The sequence below is a fragment of the Ambystoma mexicanum genome, chromosome 4q, assembly GCF_040938575.1.
Source record: "Ambystoma mexicanum isolate Mex_15411 chromosome 4q, UKY_AmexF1_1, whole genome shotgun sequence".
Taxonomy (NCBI): Eukaryota; Metazoa; Chordata; class Amphibia; order Caudata; family Ambystomatidae; genus Ambystoma; species Ambystoma mexicanum.
In genome coordinates this window covers 453,473,555-453,493,513 of record NC_090928.1, presented here as the reverse complement: position 1 = coordinate 453,493,513, position 19,959 = coordinate 453,473,555, and positions in this window count along the sequence as shown.

Sequence of the window (19,959 nt, the reverse complement as noted above, 5' to 3'; positions counted from 1 at the left end):
GAGTCGTACCAAGAGTTGCACTTTTTGGCAGGCTTCAGTCAGACCCTCACGACAGGGACAAGGATGCCGAGAGTGTTGGAGATGGAAAGATGAACGTTGGGGAGGGATGCGTCAGGGAGGGAGTCAGCCGCAAGAGTAGTAGGAGGAGAGTAGGTGGAGGCAAAGGCAGCCACTGACACTTTTTTCAATGGTCAGATTACCTTGAATGTGTGAGGAAGTGCAGGCTGTGCCAATGCTAAAGGAGAAGAAAGCTTCAATTGAGAGGATAGAAGAGAGTGATCAGTCCAGGAGAGTGAAGTAGTGAGAGGGATAGAGAGAGGGATGTCTGTGGAGATGAAGGCATCCAAGGTGTGGAAAGCAAAGTGCGTCGGACTAGAAGGTAGAATGGAGAGAGAGAGGGTCGCATAGGTTGCAGAAATCTCCTAAAGAGACAGGGGAGTCAAGATGGATGTTAAGATCCCCCAGCAGGAGGAGTTGGGAGCAGGAGGAAAGGAGAGGAAGAGGGTGGACTCGCCTGGTGGCCAATAGAAGGTAGCCAGAGTAATAAAGGAAACAGGAGAAAGAGAAAGCCTGAAGACTAGGCATTCGAAAGAAGAATAGGCCTGAGTGGGAACGATAGAAACAGGGATCCACTCTGGAAAGATCAGGGCAACTCCCCCTCATGGCCTGTTGGGCCTGGTCACAGAGAGGATCTTGTAGCCTTCAGGGAGAACTGTGTCAAAACACTTAACAGAGCTGTCCTTTAACCATGTCAGAGGAGTGTTTGACTGTGGAGCGATAGTTGAGCGTGGCAACATGGAGCAGATTGCCATTTTTTAAAGACTTACAAGGGGAGAGCGGTGCAGGGGACAGAAGTCCACACAGTAAGCGGCGTGGGTGCCTGGGAGATAGAGGCAAGAGAGGGCACAGTGAAGCTGTAAAAAGTCAGGACAGGGTGTAAAAACAAATGCAAAAAGTTTGGGGTTCCATAAAACATGGAGGAGATGTTTCTCCAAGAGAAAACTTTCCTAACACTATGAATGGCTGACAACTAAACAAAAAAAAATATAATATCTAAACACCACTTTGTATTTAAATCTGAGGCAATAAGTGCTGGTGCTCAGAAATAAGTACTGGGTTCAACTCTGGCAAACACATCCTGTAGAATAGGCACTAGGTGTCAAACTAACCAATAGGAGTTTGACGTCTCTCAATGCTATGATTATAAAATACATGGAACTAGGGAAAGTATTAGTGAATGGATCTAGCCCTACTCCCATGGTTACAGCACACCACTAGTTTCCCTATCAGTCTCAGGGATATAGCACCCAGCATGCTTTTTGCTCTTGTTCTCAGTCTCAGGTTTGTCGCATCCAGCATGGTTCTTGTTCTGCTTGTTAGTCTCAGGATAATAGTGCCAGCATGCTTCTTGCTCTCAGTCTCAGGGTTACAGTGCCTGTCTTGCTTCTTGCTCTCAGTCTCAGGGTTGTAGTGCCCAGCTTCTTTTTTGCTTTACTTAACAGTGTCAGAGTTATAGAGCCCAGCATGCTTCTTACTCTTTTATCCTCCTGAAATGTATCCAGAGTTACATCCAACATTCACTGGTACCTATGCACTATAACATCCAGCATAGTCTGCACCCATGAATTTAGAACTCACCTTACTTTGCCTTTTGTACTGTGCCTTACAGGGGTATAGCATCCAGGTCACTATGTAGATGTGCACTCTATTTTAAAGGGTTAAAGCAACTGGCTTGCTATGCATCTTGCCTTTCAGGGATATACTGGCCAGCTTGCTATGCAATGCTCAATATGCCTTCCAGGAATGCAGCACCCTTCTCACTCTGCAGCTTGCACAGTGACATGGAGGGATATTGTGCCTAGCTAACCATGCAACAGTCACTGCTGCTCAAGTCCTTGGAAACCACAAGTGTGTTTCTCCCTAGGAATGTCTCTATTGCAACCCCATTTCCTCTCTAAGCTTTTTTGTATCTAAGCCATTTTCCTTTTCTCTCAGATGGGCCAGTTTATTTATAGGTTCCACTCAAAAAAGATTACTGGTGTTCACTGTGCACTGATCTCAAAGCTTCAAAAGGCCTAGTGGCCATTCTGAAGTCAGACAGAATTCCCACCCTTCCTTCAGCTTCTGTACACCTCTGCATGGCTGTAGGTGGGGCCTGCGTCTTTTTTACTGAAGCTGCTCCCCAGTAGTTCCATGCTGTAGGTGCAGGGCTCATTTTAGCAGTTTGTTTGCAGACCACAGTTGATACAAGCTCAATTCTGGTGTTGCAGGCAGACGCATGAACCAAGTCTCCTTATTAAACCGGTAGGATCTGGAGCATCCCATAGCTAAGATGTTGGGTCATGTGTGAAATGTTAGATAGTTTTCCAGCCATGTCGTGATGATGTGGAGACCTGTTAAGGTCGAACTTCTGAGGCCACAGCACTTCAACAGCCCCCATAGATGCAGTAAAGGAGATTATGTCTTCACACTGTTCACAGGTGGCACTCTTTTATTGGGTGGAGGAGTAGGCTATTATTGCTGTTTTTAAATTGGAACATACTTTTAAGTAGCTATTAAGATTTTGCTGGATGTTTTTTTTCTAGAACTGTCAGCTCCAGTAATGGATGCCTGAAAGCTAAGCTCCTGTGCCTGGACTGAGTCCCTGCTCTACAATGGCTGATACAAGCACAACTGATTCAAAACAGCCTGCAAAAAGACAGAAGGGGGGTGGCGAGAAGGCCCCTGGGGAAAGAAAGGATAAAATACTGCACCTGATAACAAACGTGGCGCTAGATGTTGCTGAGATCAAAGAGAAGGTGTCTAGGGCTGAGGAAAGACATGTTGAGCTAACCTCAAACATTATCAGAGTTGAGACTCACTTGTCTGAGATGGACGGTAAAGTGCTGAAAATGGAAGACCAAATAAGGGACTTGCAAGTCAAAGATGAAAGACTAGCTTTGAAGATTTTAGAGCTAGAAAGTTTTTGTAGGAGAAATAATGTCAGAATTGCTGGCTTTCCTGAAGACATAGCGAGAGGTAAACCCCTGGAGTTCATAGAGAAAACCTTGATCACCTTACTCAAGTTGGACCCAAAAACAAGCTTGGAAATGGAAAGGGCACACAGAAGTCTGGGGCCAAAACCATCAGTGGGCCAGAGACCCAGACACTTTGTGGTCACATTTTTAAGATTTCCAGTGAAGGAAATGGTCCTAAGGAAAGCACGTGAGCTGAATGATCTCTCTTGGGGCGGACACAAGGTTATGATTTTTGGAGACTTAAGCCGAGATGTTTTGGATAAGTGGAAAGAGTTTAACATTGCAAAAGAGAAAGCAAAGGCCAAAAGCCTCAAATATTATACGGTTTACCCAGCAATATTTTGTGTTGTCATGGATGGCCGGCTATTTTCATTCAATGACGGTAAAAGCACTGAAGCTTTCCTGAGTGATCTTGAGAAAGATCAGGAACCCATGGAAGCCCTTGCATCTACCTTGCACAGGATTTTGCCAGCCAAGAAGAAAATATAAAGACTTCACTACTTGGATTAACAAAATGTAGTGACTTGAATGGTTCATCACTACCATTTTATTAGCCTAAATTACTTCACTTGTTATTTGTTTTTTCATTTCTACTGTTTATTATTATTTTAGTTGCCCAACTGCTATTTTTTAGTTGTGTAATATTTCCATTTTAAGTATAATCATACCACGGGTCCAGCTATAGCTGTTATTTTCGTTCAGGCTTATTTACTTTTGCTGCTTGGAAACTCTGAGCTATTAGAGGAAAGGCCCCAGTGGTGATGTATACTACGTGAGCAACATTACTAAGAAGCAGCCCCGAAACTGTGAGGGCGAGGAAATGGAGTGCCTGAGCATCCAATGTGAATGCAACCCCCAAAAAAGTTTATCAGACTCGAAGTGGGTGAACAGCGAACATGGAGTAGACACGGACACGTTGTAAAATGTAAGGGGAGCTTGTGGGGTAATGTACGTCTGCCTTTCCTGATCAGCATGTGGCTGAGGGTCAATGAACAAGGTAGCGAACACGCTGTACGCTCAGGAGGACACTAGCAATCATTGTAAACACCCACTATCAAAACTAAATAACCCATACATGTTACACGTGTCCATTGGGCTCAAAACACTTTGCAATGCTACTACGAATAATCGTACCTGTTAGAACGAGAGGGGGGCTACCAGCGCACATATAATCTCGGGCAAGAACACGGTAACAGTAGTCCTCTCGCTATTCACTCTAAGGGAGCCCACTACGGCCAAACAAAGACATATTGGCCCTCATTACAACTCATGCGTTAAGGGTTTAACGGTGCCGTCGGCGCCGTTAACCCTTAACACCTGATTACAAGTGTCCCTTTGCGGGTTGGTGTTTAACGCCTGCTTTTAGCAGGCGTTAAAAATCCAACCCGCAAAGGGACTTTGGAGCTAATTACGGCACCGTAATTTATGGTGCCGTAATTAGCGCCTTCCCCATTCCCATTATGCCCTATGGGGGCAAAAATGGGAATGGGGAAGGGCAAATGGTGAATGGGGAATTACCGCCCCACTCACCTTGGAATGGGGCGGTAATTCCACCATCCACCATGGCGGAATCGTAACCTTAGCGGCATGGACCATGGTGCTAGTAGCACCATGGTCCTCCGCCAAGGTTGTAATGAGGGCCATTGAATTGTTTCTTTTAGCAGGCGTTAAAAATCCAACCCGCAAAGGGACTTTGGAGCTAATTACTGCACCGTAATTTATGGTGCCGTAATTAGCGCCTTTGTTACGCAGCTGTTGGTCGTGCAGAGTATGGGCTATCCCTCTGTTCCCAAGTATCAGACTGACAACCACAAGAATACCGCCAGAGTGATGCTTAGGACCAAAGAAGGTAGTCCGTGGAGCCAGGACTCAGGAACAACCGGAAAAACCCCTGGAGCGCTGTAAAGGAAGGTATAAGGTTATGTAACTGTTCAATATGCAAAATCTCGTGAATACAACCAAGACACGATATACCTGTGTATGCTGGAGCGTTGTGTATGCTGGAGCGTTGTGTATGCTGGAACGTAGTCCCAGAGAGTCGAAGGCAAGCGTTACCAGGGGGGGACAGACGTGGCGGCAGAGACAGGCAGGTGACCACCCAGGACGGGGTCTTCGTAACAAGAAAGGTAGCGAGTAGCAGAAGTGTCCAAGGGGATAGACACAAGGCAGTCCGTAGGCAAAGCGTAGGTCGGCGTTGATGGATCCAAATTCCAAGGCAGAAAGGGGTGAGACACGAGCAATCCGTTGGGCAAAATAGTTCATCAACCAATAATCCACAGTTCCAAGGTAGACAAAGCAGACAAGGGTTAGGCACTGAGCAGTCCGTTAGACAGAGCAGGGGCCTGGCGAAGTAAGGAGACTTGAAAACGAAGCGCAAGCAACACGTGATCCAGAGAGAACAGCTGTGAAGCAACGTTTTCCGTAACCGGGCTCCTTTTAACCATGGAAAGGAAACACGTTACCATTATCACGTGACACGTATACCCAAGCATTGAGAGTTGCTAGGCAACGAGTCACGTGTTCCGGGCTGCGCTGGGTCGCGCAGTTCTTCGTGCGTATCTGTGATGGAGTCTCCAGTTCGTTTGCCACACACATGAAGGGCGATAAACCCCAGTCCTGCCAAGCATGCCACGTCGTGCCCCATAGCGTGACACCAGATAAGGTAATGAGGTACCCCTGTCGGGACGTGTGTGTTTGGGTGCTGGATGGGAAGAGGCTAGGGACGTGGGGGGGCGTGTCTTTGTAGGAAGAGTCGCAGCTCGTGCGGGGAGCGGTGTAACAGACTCCCCCCGCAACGACCCACGACCCCGTGGGCAAGCCGGGTTATCCTTATGGAACTGCGCCACGAGAAGAGGGGCCTGGACGTCATGGGAGGGAACCCAGGACCGGCCTTCGGGACCATAACCCAGCCAGTCCACCAGGTACTGTAGACGGCCTCTATGGAAGCGGGATCCGAGGATGGCACTGACCTCAAAAACGTCCTGGGAAGACACAGAAACTGGGGCGGGAGGAACAAGGATGCGAGTGGAAGCAAGGAACGGTTTGAGGAGGGAGATATGGAAAACCGGGTGGATCCGCCAAGCACGCGGAACAGTCAGGCGTAGGGCCACGGGATTAAGTATACCGGCGATCCGATAGGGGCCCACAAAGCGGGGCAACAACTTGCGACAACCAGGGATTCGCAGGTGTCTGGTCGACAACCATACCCGATCGCCCACATGATACACCGGCGCCTCAGCCCGCCTACGGTCCGCTTTGGCCTTCATCACCGCCTGAGCCTCACGGAGGTGGACCAGAGTATGTGCATGGACCCCCGCTAAATCACGCACGCAGGCGTTAGCAGCAGGAGTGGCCGAGGAGAAGTCAGGGAGCGGTAGGGCGCGAGGATGCTGCCCGTACAGAGAGTAGAAAGGGGAGAACCCAGTGGCCGAATGACGGGAATTATTGTATGCGAACTCAGCCAGATAGAGCAGCTTGAACCAAGAGTCCTGGTACTGGAGGGACAGACAGCGCAGGTACTGTTCTAGGGCTTGGTTAACCCTCTCCGTCTGCCCATCGCTTTCAGGGTCATACGCCGAAGAGAAGTGTGCATCGATCTTCAGAAGCCTGGTAAGAGCGCACCAGAAGCAGGACGTGAACTGGGATCCCCGGTCTGATATGATGACATGTGGTAAACCGAAAAGACAGAAAACCGTTTTGAAAAACAGGCGAGCTAGTGTTGGGGCCGATGGAATGCCTGTGCAGGGAACAAAACGGGCCATTTTGGTGTATGAGTCAACGACAACCCATATGGTATCGTAACCCTGTCTGCGAGGTAGATCAGTAATGAGGTCCATCGAAATGGTGTGCCATGGCCTGGGAGGTAAGGGTAATGGCAGGAGCAACCCCAATGGTCGTCCTCTACGTGTTTTACATTGTGCGCATATGGAACACGTGTTTACATAACTTTCTATGTCCTTCCTCATGGATGGCCACCAGCACCAGCGTTGTAACAATTCAAGGGTGCGTTGTTGCCCGGGATGGCCGTTAATGGCCGCATCATGTGACCATGCCAGCGCCTGGTTGCGTGCATCGCATGTAGGAAGGAATAGCTTGCCCTGAATGAAAGGGAGCCCATCCTGGAGAGTGATGTCCCATGAGCGTATGGGGATGTTGAGAAACCCATTCTCTAATGGCAGTGAGCATGAGTGGCGAGGGCGTACATAAGCAGACAACATGGCCTTTCCCTAATAAAGTGTCTGGGAACGAAACTAAGGACTCACCACCGGGAGATCGGGACAAAGCGTCAGCCTTGCCATTGGTGAGGCCTGGTCTGTGTTTCACAACAAAATCGAAGGCAGCAAAAAACAAGTGCCAGCGTACCTGCCGACTATTTACGCACTTCAGGGAGGCCAGGTCTTGCAGGTTTTTGTGGTCTGTATAAACCACCGTTTGGTGTTTTGCCCCCATGAGGTGGTGTCTCCATGTCTGGAGGGCGTCCTTGATGGCCAGCAGCTCTTTCTCGGTTACCGTGTAGTGAGTTTCGGCTGTTGAGAACTTCCGAGAATGGTAGGCCACCGGATGTAACCGGCCCGTGGCTGGACATGGCTGGGACAACACCGCACCTAGTGCAAACGAAGAGGCATCCGCTTCCAGAACGTAGGGGAGGTCGGGATCGGGGTGTTGTAGGACCGGGGCAGAAGTAAACCTGGATTTGAGTGCCTCGAACGCCCTTTGCTGCGTGGGGGTCCAAGAGTACGGGGCAAGAGGACTGGTTAGAGCGGTCAGCGGAGAAACGATGGAAGAGAAGCCGGCGATGAACCGCCGGTAGAAATTAGCGAAACCAAGAAAGGATTGAAGTTGTTTAACATTAGTCGGAGTTGGCCATTCCATGACAGCACGAACCTTGGACTGGTTCATGGACAAGCCTCCGGGGGAGATGTGGAAGCCTAGGAACTCCACTTCCTTTGAATGAAAAATGCATTTCTCCGGTTTGGCGAACAGAGCGTTCGCTTTAAGGCGAGAGAGGACCTCTCTGACATGAACGATGTGTTCCTCTAAGGAGGGAGAAAAAACCAATATATCGTCCAGGTATACCACTACGTAGGTATCCAAGACGTCGGAGAACACGTCATTGATAAACCGCTGGAAAGTTGCGGGAGCGTTGCAAAGCCCAAAGGGCATTACGGTGTACTCAAATAACCCTTGCCGAGAGCAGAAGGCCGTCTTCCACTCATCCCCACATCGCATACGGATCAGGTTGTAGGCCCCTCTTAGGTCCAATTTGGTAAAAATGGTAGCCCTGGTTAACCTGTCCAGCAGTGTGGAGATGAGGGGGAGAGGGTACCTGTTTTTTATGGTAACGGCATTCAGCTTCCTGTAGTCCACACATGGACGCAAATCGCCTTCCTTTTTTGGCACAAAAAATATCGGGCTGGCAGCAGGGGAACTTGATGGACGAATGTGACCCAATTGCAATGCCTGCTGGATGTATTCATTGAGGGCCTGCTCCTCTGATTGGGACAATGAGTAGATCCTCCCCCTGGGTATAGACGCATCCGGAACCAAATCAATCGGGCAGTCGTATGGTCTATGTGGAGGGAGACCCTCCGCCGTGGCTTTATCAAATACCATGTGGTATTCGTGGTATTCGATGGGGATGTCAGCCAGGACGGCCCCCACAGTATGTGAAGGCCCAGTCTCGGAGGTTGCGTCAGTAATGCGAGTAGCGGTCATGACGCCCAGGATATTGGCAGGAGAGGAGGGCGTATCGCCATCCACAAGACAAAACTGCTGACACACCTCTGACTCGAACGTGACCTGTCCTGTCCCCCAGTTAATCAACGGGTTGTGTTGTCGCAACCAGGGGATTCCCAAAATGACACCGAATTGTGGCGTGGTAATAAGATCAAACGACAAGGTTTCCCTGTGGGTGCTCTGGATCAATACTTCCAAGGGTGCGGTCTGAAACTGAATGGGGCCGGACGACAAGGACTTGCCGTCAACAGCATGTATGGGTTCTGGGTGTTCTTTTCTGACCAGGGGTAGGTTGAGACGATGGGCCAAGGCGATATCGATAAAACAACCAGTGGCCCCAGAGTCAATCACTATATGGACCATATGTGTGACATCCCTAGTGGGCTTCATGAGGGCCTGGACTATCACTGGTCTGACAGGGCCGAAGGCGGGTTCAGAGGTGCTTGAAGACAGGCTCGCCGGTGCCCCCTGTATCATGGGCGAGCCTTCTGAAAACCCGGGTTTTTGTTCTTAGGGCGTCGGGGGCATTCCCTTACATAGTACCCGTTTAACCCGCAATAAAAGCAGGCGTTATCCGCCCTCCGGCGTTCGCGTTCTAACGGTGTTATCGGGCTTCGGATGCCTCCTATTTGCATGGGTTCGGAAGGGGTGGTAGAAGAGACCTGACCGGACTGGCTAGCGAATGTTGTTTCTGTCCTTCTCTCAGACCTCCTTGCATCTATCTGTAAAGCGAGATCCACCAGATCAGGAAATACCGAGGGAAGGGCAGGAACCACTGAAAGCGCATCTTTCATGGTGCTACATAAGCCACGGTAGAACACAATCGCCTTTTTCTCCTCCGGCCAGGAAGTCTCGGCGGCGAGCTGGTTATACCGAGCTATGTATTCTATTAACGATAGCTTACCCTGTGTTAGGTCTAGGAGTTCAAGGTCCCGTGATTGGGCTTTATGATGTGTATTAAAGACCTTGGCCATTTCCGTTGTGAGGAGGTCGAAATCATACAGAGCGGGATGGTCGTTTTCCAGCATTGGATTTGCCCAGGTGGCCGCCACCCCAGATAGATGTGAAAGAAGGAAGGCGGCCTTTGTGACTGAATCAGGGAAAGCCAAGGGTCTGCACAAGAAGTGGAGTTTACATTGATTAATGAAGGTTCGGTATTTCCGAGGGTCTCCCTGGTAGCGTTCTGGGGCAGCAAGAGAAACGGGTGTCGGAAACAACAAAGGAGTGGGTGCAGAGGCCGGGATAGGTGCTGGCTGTTCCGAGGGGCCGGAGTCCCCGAATTCGGTGTCTGGGGGTAATGGGTAACGCGTGCTCTGTAAGGCATCAAGACGGTCATGTATGGCTGTTGTAGCGGCTGCCATGTCGGTCCTGAGGGCCACTACTGCTTGCATCAAAGCGGTCACTGGGTCCCCGGTGGAGGGATTCATACTCTGGATGACCAAAAGGCTTCACAGTCTGTTACGCAGCTGTTGGTCGTGCAGAGTATGGGCTATCCCTCTGTTCCCAAGTATCAGACTGACAACCACAAGAATACCGCCAGAGTGATGCTTAGGACCAAAGAAGGTAGTCCGTGGAGCCAGGACTCAGGAACAACCGGAAAAACCCCTGGAGCGCTGTAAAGGAAGGTATAAGGTTATGTAACTGTTCAATATGCAAAATCTCGTGAATACAACCAAGACACGATATACCTGTGTATGCTGGAGCGTTGTGTATGCTGGAGCGTTGTGTATGCTGGAACGTAGTCCCAGAGAGTCGAAGGCAAGCGTTACCAGGGGGGGACAGACGTGGCGGCACAGACAGGCAGGTGACCACCCAGGACGGGGTCTTCGTAACAAGGAAGGTAGCGAGTAGCAGAAGTGTCCAAGGGGATAGACACAAGGCAGTCCGTAGGCAAAGCGTAGGTCGGCGTTGATGGATCCAAATTCCAAGGCAGAAAGGGGTGAGACACGAGCAATCCGTTGGGCAAAATAGTTCATCAACCAATAATCCACAGTTCCAAGGTAGACAAAGCAGACAAGGGTTAGGCACTGAGCAGTCCGTTAGACAGAGCAGGGGCCTGGCGAAGTAAGGAGACTTGAAAACGAAGCGCAAGCAACACGTGATCCAGAGAGAACAGCTGTGAAGCAACGTTTTCCGTAACCGGGCTTCTTTTAACCATGGAAAGGAAACACGTGACCATTATCACGTGACACGTATACCCAAGCATTGAGAGTTGCTAGGCAACGAGTCACGTGTTCCGGGCTGCGCTGGGTCGCGCAGTTCTTCGTGCGTATCTGTGATGGAGTCTCCAGTTCGTTTGCCACACACATGAAGGGCGATAAACCCCAGTCCTGCCAAGCATGCCACGTCGTGCCCCATAGCGTGACACCAGATAAGGTAATGAGGTACCCCTGTCGGGACGTGTGTGTTTGGGTGCTGGATGGGAAGAGGCTAGGGACGTGGGGGGGCGTGTCTTTGTAGGAAGAGTCGCAGCTCGTGCGGGGAGCGGTGTAACAGCCTTCCCCATTCCCATTATGCCCTATGGGGGCAAAAATGGGAATGGGGAAGGGCAAATGGTGAATGGGGAATTACCGCCCCACTCACCTTGCAATGGGGCGGTAATTCCACCATCCACCATGGCGGAATCGTAACCTTAGCGGCATGGACCATGGTGCTAGTAGCACCATGGTCCTCCGCCAAGGTTGTAATGAGGGCCATTGAATTGTTTCAAGGCAGCAATCAGGGGTGAAATGATAAACATTACGGCCCGCATAAGGAAAAGGGGAATGACAGAATTAAAGAGACTCGAGAGTAGATTAGGTATGTATCAAAAGAGATACCAAATGACAAAAAGTGGTGAAGATAAAGCAGAAATTAATAGGATGCGTGAGTGTCTCAAACGTGAGATGGATATACAGAGTGGGAAAGGTACATTCTTTATGAGGCAGAAATACTGGGAACAGGGTGACAAAAGTTGCAAGGTTTAATTGACAATTCCTTTGTACAGGGGGTAGAGGATGAGGGGGGGAACATATCAAGTTAGAAAAGAAGAGATGTGAATGTTTCAAAAAATGTTACACATCTTTATACACGGAAGACTGGTTTCCGACACCCGAGGGATTGGATGGGTTTTTTGAGAAGATTACCTTGCCGAAACTGTATGTTGACCAAGCAGCCGCTGTTGACCGGCCCATTGGGCAAGAGGAGATACTGACTGCCATTGGCCAACTCAACACAGGCAAATTGCCGGGCCTGGATGGGTTACCAGTCGAGTTTTATAGGACACTGGGTCCCAAATTAACTCAATTTTTATGTAGCCTATACAATTATTTTATGACCAAAGGGATGATGTGCCAAATGATACAAGAGGCATGTGTTGTAGTGATTCTGAAACCGGGTAGGGACCATAAAAAATGTGAGAATTATAGGCCAATATCACTATTAAATGTAGACCTTAAAATATTTACTAGAATAATAAATAATCGGTTGGACAGGTTTATTGGTGGACTGATAGGTCAGTCCCAAGTTGGGTTTATGCTTGGAAGGTATGGCTATGATCGCATCAGGACAATTATGGACATAATGGGACTCCCTAAGGAGGAGGTGAAGAATGCCCTTCTAGTTTTTATAGATGCATAGAAGGCTTTCGACTGGGTTAATTGGGATTTCTTGGACCACACACTTAGAAAGATGGGATTTGGGGAAACCTTTCTTAGAGTTATTAAAACATTGAATTCGACCATTAGTGCTAAAATATGGGTCAATGGTGTACTGTGTTCTTCCTTTCTTCTGACACCTTATCTTTTCAACCTGGCATTAGAGCCACTGATAGCCTTTATAAGACAAGAACAAAGTCTACGGGGGCTCAAAATTGGGGATTGCAAGATTAAAATACTGTGTTGTGCGGATGACATGACTATCATACTGACTAACCCAAGGGAAGGGGGAGACAAGCTAAAATGCATGTTTGAGGGAGTGGGGCTCTTGTCTGGTCATAAGATCAACTGGGAGAAGGCAGTGTTTTTTCCCTTGGACACAGCACAACCAAGGTTCATGGAAGTGTCAATGGAGCGTAGGAATGATGAAGTATCTAGGAGACCACTTGGTTCACGATCTAAAAAGGTTGGTGGAACTTAATGTATCCAAGATTATTGATATAATTCGGAAGCATATACTAAAATGGGGCCGATTAGTACTGGGGCTTTGGGCAAGGGTCAACGCCATCAAAAATGGTTATTCTGCCAAAGGCACTCTATATCATTCAATCTATTCCACTGAAGTTCACTAAGAAGATCATTGGTCACATTGATAAGATTTTTCAAAAATGTCTTTGGGGAGAAGGCAACAGACCTAAAATTCCAAAGTACATTTTAATGCGAACCATACAGGAGGGGAAATTTGGATACCCCAATGTAGAAAATTATTGTAGAGGGTTTGTTCTGAAGAAGTCAATGATTTATTTTGATGGAAGGGACAATGACTTACCTTATTGGAAGATTATAGAGAGGGAAAAATTCTTGCTGTATGCTCTACAAGATGTATACACGGGTGGGTAAGATGCCTAATTTAACTGCTGGATTACCCACTATAGGAGCTACAAGAGAGGCCTTGAAAACGTTCATGACTGCCAGGGGGGAAAACATGTTGATTCACTATGATGCATCACTATGGCACAATGCAGGGCTGCAGATTGAAAATAAGACTTTATGCTGGCAATGCTGGGTTAAAAAAGGTATCTTCAGAATACAGGACGTGTGGAAAGATAGTCAAATGACTCCATTTGAACAGCTTAGAGAAACCTTTGGGTTAGGGGGAAGAGAACACAGGTGTTATATGGACTTAAAATGCTTCCTAACTGAAAGGCAAGGAATGTTATGTAGTAGCCCTATGAGAGAGAGGCCTATGGTTTGTAAAGTTACTTGGTCCTCTCCATGTATGGTCTCGACATATATGAAATTGACAATGAAGAGTTTGGCAGAATGGGACAAGTGAGGTTGGCGCACTGGCAAGAATTAAGACAGTTGACGGGCAGCAATTGGAAGCAAAGTGTGGACACCCTGCCTAAAGTGTGCACGTAAATTGATTTTGATGAAGGTTGGTTTGCTCCCAAGAATTGCGCACACAACCAGAGATTAAAGTGCTCAATTAAGCGTGATTTAATGCAAGTGAAAGACAGCCGACACATGATTCGAGCAACAATGCTCTTCCTCCAGGGCTGCAAAGTTATTAGAATATATGTAAATATTTGACAATCATACATTTGGATTTCCAATAGTTATACACCATCCAGATCAAAAGTATAGAACGAGCATAGGGGTGGCGTTTTATATAGAAATCACAAAATAAACCAGCAAGGTTTGCCAAAATAATGGTTAAAGTCAAAGAAACATATAACATTTCATGGCAGTGATATAGTTAGCATGAAAGGACATACAGCCAATTGTTCATTGAAGTTCATGAGAGGATCAAATCAAGTGCCATGTATAAAAAGAAAAAGAAGAAAGAAATACAATAAATCAGTGATCGGAACTGTCCCGTGCATACAAAACTGGTCACACCCATGTCCATGTGCTCATGAGATTAAGGAAACAGTTTTACCTGAAGAAGCTTGAGACTAGCTCTGGTGCTACAGAAGGGAAAATAATGTATAGTGTTGGATAGCCACAAAGTTAATATTGATAAAGCCTTCATGGCAGTTTACGAACAATTGTTTAATTATTATATGTCTCAAAATTACGGCAAGTGCCAATGAATTCTTACCTATATGGTTGTGAGTTATATATCGGATAGATTTGTGGCTCCGCTGCAAGCGGAAAAATGCTAAATTAGCCACAATGAAGTAGTTAAATCAAATTAATTAGTGCCATGCATCAAACAATGAAATGGTTAACATACCTATATGAACGCATTTGCGTATTGAGACTAGAGTTGTCAAGTCAGGCATGGAAGATGAAGTTAAACCAAATTAAATGGCATACACCCGACGCCGGGTAAAGGGGAGAAAGAAAAGGAAAGAACGAATTAGTAAAAAGTAATTGCCACTCGCAAGTGCGAGACGGTCACGTGCGTATGCCCCCAGGACTGAATGTCTGTAGGGGTCTGCGAGAAAGACCTGACTTACCAGCGTTTCCACCCGTACTGAGAACACTGGAGCCTCGCGCGTAATGGCTGAGCTCCTATTTACATTGGTACACGCGCTGTGTGAGCAACTAGAGAAACTGAAGCGTACGTTGTCTCAAGGCGGCCATGTTGGGTGTGAAAAACACACGAGTAAGTGGTTGGCACACATTAACTATTTAAATAGATTGGAATTAGAGCGGGTGCTGATAACTGTACTGGCCAATGAATACTGTGTTTAAATTAGAATATGCTGCATAAATTAATTGAGCATGAAATAGATAATGAAATAATCAAATGAGGCCAGAATCCAGACAGAAAAGAAGGGGGGTCTTGGCCATTCTCACCAATATTGCCAACTAATTGGCTGCCCATTTATTAGAGATTAATTAGCAATAATGCACCGCGATTAAAGGGGCCGGCCAATACCCTGATGTCACAAAGGGGCATACAGAACAAAAGGGATCCAGCTATTAAGACGACAGCAATTGACAATGCAATTAATAAACAGCCCTAATGGGAGGCCCCCATGTACCCCAGTTCTCAGTGTCACGTGCATACGGTCTAATTGGAATTTAATTATGTAATAGTTACTTGTGCGCATGAGACACTAGTGACCACCAGTGTTGGTTACGCAGGACAGCTCCCATCTAAGATATATGCTAACATGTATGGAACCCCATACTGGTCTAATGCAGTAAATAAGCAATGACTTCAGAGAAACACAGATAATTCATGATTGCTGTTGAGGCCATTGGATACAGTTCGAAATTGACAAATTAACTGTGCTTCCAACTGTCTCAATTTAAGAGTAAGATTGCCTCCACATTGTGGTAAAGTTACTTTTGCCATGCCGACAAATTTGGTCTGTGACTTGTTATCTAGCTGGTGACATTTTTGCCAGTGCATGGCAAGTGGGTATTTGGAATCATGGTTGGAGATTGTAGATAGGTGCTCCCGTATTCTCGTCTTGAGAGGCCCGATGGTACTACCAATGTAGTGCTTACCACATATGCACAAAATGCAGTAAACACAAAATTTTGTGTTGCAATTAATTAAATAGTTCACTTTAAAAATGCCAAGTTTACCAAAATCAATTTGAGAAGTCTCAAATGCGTGACAGCACATTGAACATCTTCCAAATTTATGGAAACCTTGGCTGCATCTCTGACTAAGCCAAGTTGTAGCAGTTTGCCGGTTGGCCATAAAGGAAGGAGATACAATATTTTTCAGATTACTTGCTTTACTATAGATGTAATGGAATTATGAAAATTGTCCAACCATGGTGAGATCTCATGATCTAACTGTAGCAAGTGCCAATGGCGTCGAACAATTTTGTACAAGTTAGAGCTATCTGTGTTGTACCGTGTGATAAATTTCAATTTATTAGTATGAGTAGAGTTTGATCTGATTTTGGGAGTGAGTAAATCCACCCTCTTCATTTTTTGTACAACATGTTCTGCTTTATTCACCGTGCTTTGATCATACCCTCTTACTTTAAATTTCTCATGTAAAAATGTGCATTCATCTGAGAAGTCCCTGTCATTTGAACAATTCCTACGGGCTCTGATGAATTCCCCTTTAGGTATATTTGTAGTAACCGACTTTTTATGGCAACTAGAAGCATGTAGGATTGCATTAATTGAAGTTGCTTTGCGAAATGTTTTTGTGACAATGGTATTGTCGACCAAACTGATTGAAAGATCTAGAAAATTGATACTGGTGCTACTGTATTCATGTGTGAATGAAATCCCCCAGTCATTGTTGTTCAAGAATTTTACAAATCCATTAAGACCGTCCACTGTACCCGTCCATACCAGAAACACATCGTCTATGTAATTTTTCCAAACAAGAATTAATTCAACAAACGGATTATCAGCAAATGCGAATTGCTCCTCAAAGTGGTGCATGAAAATGTTGGCAAGTGCCGGGGCATAGCTAGCCCCCATGGCTACACCAATTCTCTGCTTATAATAACTCTTGTTGAACAAAAACACATTGGTACATAAAGCACAAGACAGCATTTCTTTGACCATGACAATGCGTTCAAAATAAGATGCAGAATGTTTGCGATAGATGAAGTCTACACTTGCGATTGCTTTGTCATGATTGATCGAAGTATACAAGGCTTTGACATCAAGCGTGACCAACAACATCCCAGAAGTGACTTGTAATTCTGACAGTATTTGAAGTATGTGCATTGTATCACGCAAAAAGGTGGGATTGAAGTGACTAAGGGTGCTAAACATTCATTAATGTAAATGGAAATAGGTTCCATGATGCCCCCACCCCGCTTAGAATTGGTCTCCTTTCAGGTATATGTGTAAAATATTTATGTATCTTCGGCAAGAAGTATGCGGTCGGCATGAAAGGGCCGTTTACAAGAAGAAATTGTTTTTCTACATCTGTTAGTAGGCCACGTGAGTGGCAATTACATAGTAATGTACTCACTATATTTTGGAACTGGGGCAAGGGGTTGACTGAAAGTTGTTCATAACAGCCAGGGGAATTTAGATGTTATAATGCCATGCTAATGTAGTCCTTTTTATCCATCAAAACTACATTGCCCCCTTTATCTGCTTCCTTAATGATTAGCTCATCATTGTCCATTAATTTACATAGTGCAGATTGTTCAGAAGAAGATAAATTGTGTTTGGGACTGGGACATTTTTTGCCTTTAGAGATATCCTCTGAGAGATGGATGTCGATGATTACAGCCTGATGAAATGTATCAATTATATTATCTTTTGGAAAAATTGATACAAATTTTGATTTGTTTGAAAGTTCTTTAAGTTTCATATTTTGTTGTTGTATGTCTAATTCTTTCATTAGATCACTGACATTCATCATTGGGTTTTGTTCACATTCATTGAGAGACAACAATACATGTGTGTTATGCATCATTTGCAGTGTAATGTCTGAAGGACTAGGTATTGTGGGTCGAGTCTTGTAATATTTTACTTGAGTCGCAAAATATTTTTTAAGTTTAATTTTTCGAATAAACTTGAACAGATAGATTTGTATCTGAACATACTCATTGTATCCAGATGGGGCAAAGGAAAGTCCTTTGTTTAGTACTGCCCATTCACATGGGGAGAGTGAATAGCTACTCAAATTGCAAATTAAGTTTATCGGGTCTGATTCCTCAGATTCTGCTGATAAGATTACCTGGTTACTCTTCGTTGAGGTGGAGGAACGTTTCCTCCTGTTGGGTTTCCCACCCCTTGTGCCCCTATGCTTGGGCCTGGGGTTAAAATATTTGTCGTGAGTGGTACTTGAAAACAAACTTTTTTCATTACTGCTAGTGCAGCTTGCCGGTTTCCTTTTTTGAAACAGCCATCTCTGTTCCAAAAAAGCCAACGGGTGTGCATTAATTGATTCTCCTGGCGGAGTCTCGGAATCTGCAGGTATCGCATCATCTGGAGAGGTTGAGCCATCGGCGGGTATCTCAGACCCAGGGGCTCGGCTAGTGCTAGGTCTTTCGCTTTCACTATCTATGTCTGAGCTTGCAGGTGAAGATGCTAAACTACTATTTCTGGATTTGGAAACTTCGTCATATTTGGGCAGATAGGTGTAAATACGATTATCCCTATAATCCCTATCATCGCGTGAGAATTTGCGGGACTTACGGAGTTTGACATCATCCTGATGTCTTCGCAAACGACCGTATAAAGTTTTGAAATTTTTGTCAATAGTTGCACTAGGTGCATCAAAGAGAGCTATTTCTTCCTTGAGTGCGTCAATTTGTATGACAATCCTTGCATGTTCACGTTTAGCATGCTCAATAAGTAATTTGAGCATATTATTGGAACTAGATGTTAAATTGGCTTCCCATTCCGTTGCAAGATCACTATCTTCCGGATTTTCAAAATCCGGCAAGATAAGTATCCGTAAGCCTCGTGGAATTTTATTTTCTTGTAAGTAATGTGCAAGTGTGGTTTGTTCCCAAAATTTGTTTATCTCTTTTATACTTAGACGTTCCAGTTTGATAAACTTGGATCTGAGATCCTTGGATTTCGGGGTCCATCTCTTGAAGGGGTTCATTTGGGACATGTTTGTCTGCCAGCATTTTCAAACCTCGATATCCTCAGGGGTGTCATGTATGCCCTGTGCGTGATATATAATTGTATCTGTTTTAGTCTATCGTTTCTTGACACCTTTTTATGGTACCCAAGGGCCCGTTCCCACATTCCATCTTCTATCGGGGCCCCCACCTCCGCCTCCTAGTCTAGTCTCAGTTGCGTTAGTTCTTTCCCAACTTTGGAGATCATCATTTCGTACAATCGAGAGACCTCATGCCCGTTATATTGTATATTGTATCTATGGTGACATCTGGCTCTTCTTCCAGTACTTTCTCAGGCCAAGTTGTCTTAATTTTCTGCACCATTCTGTGATATGTAATATATTGTCCCACATGTAATCCCACTTCTCCTTCTAGCTCTTCAAAAGTTATAATGGTCCCCTCCCGCCACACATCTCCCATAGTTGCCAACCCCACCGATTCCCAGTGGTTCCTGATTGTCATTTGTAACTGCTTATCTCCCCCAGCCAACGTTACCAGCGGTATCTGCGGGGAGCATGGGACTGGGTTTTCCATCATCCGGCATGCTCGGCGCCAGATCCTCCACCCAAGCATCATCATCGCAGGACGTGCATTCATTTCTGACTTGGGCAGCCAGATCATCTCTTTTAAATACAATGAGGCACAGTCTGCTCTAAACAACCTGGATTCAGGGGTCGCTTCATCTGAGAGCCATTTAGCGACATATTGCAGTTGGCTCGCTACGTAATAAACCCCATAGTTAGGCAATTTTATTCCCCCTTTTTCATAAAGGTTCTGCAACTTCCATAATGCCACCCTATTCCTGGTACACTGCCACAGGAAATCCCTGCACATGCCATTCAGTCTGGTGAAGAACTTCTTAGGTTTTAGGTATGGAATGTTCCCAAAATAATGCAGGAGCCTGGGTAAAACCACCATCTTGAGCATTGCACCTCGCCTCATCATTGCTGGAGGCAACATCCCCCAGAATTTCATACTCTTTTCTATTTTCGCTATGGCTACCTCGGTATTGTGCCTATGTTCTTCTTCCACTGTATGGTACACATC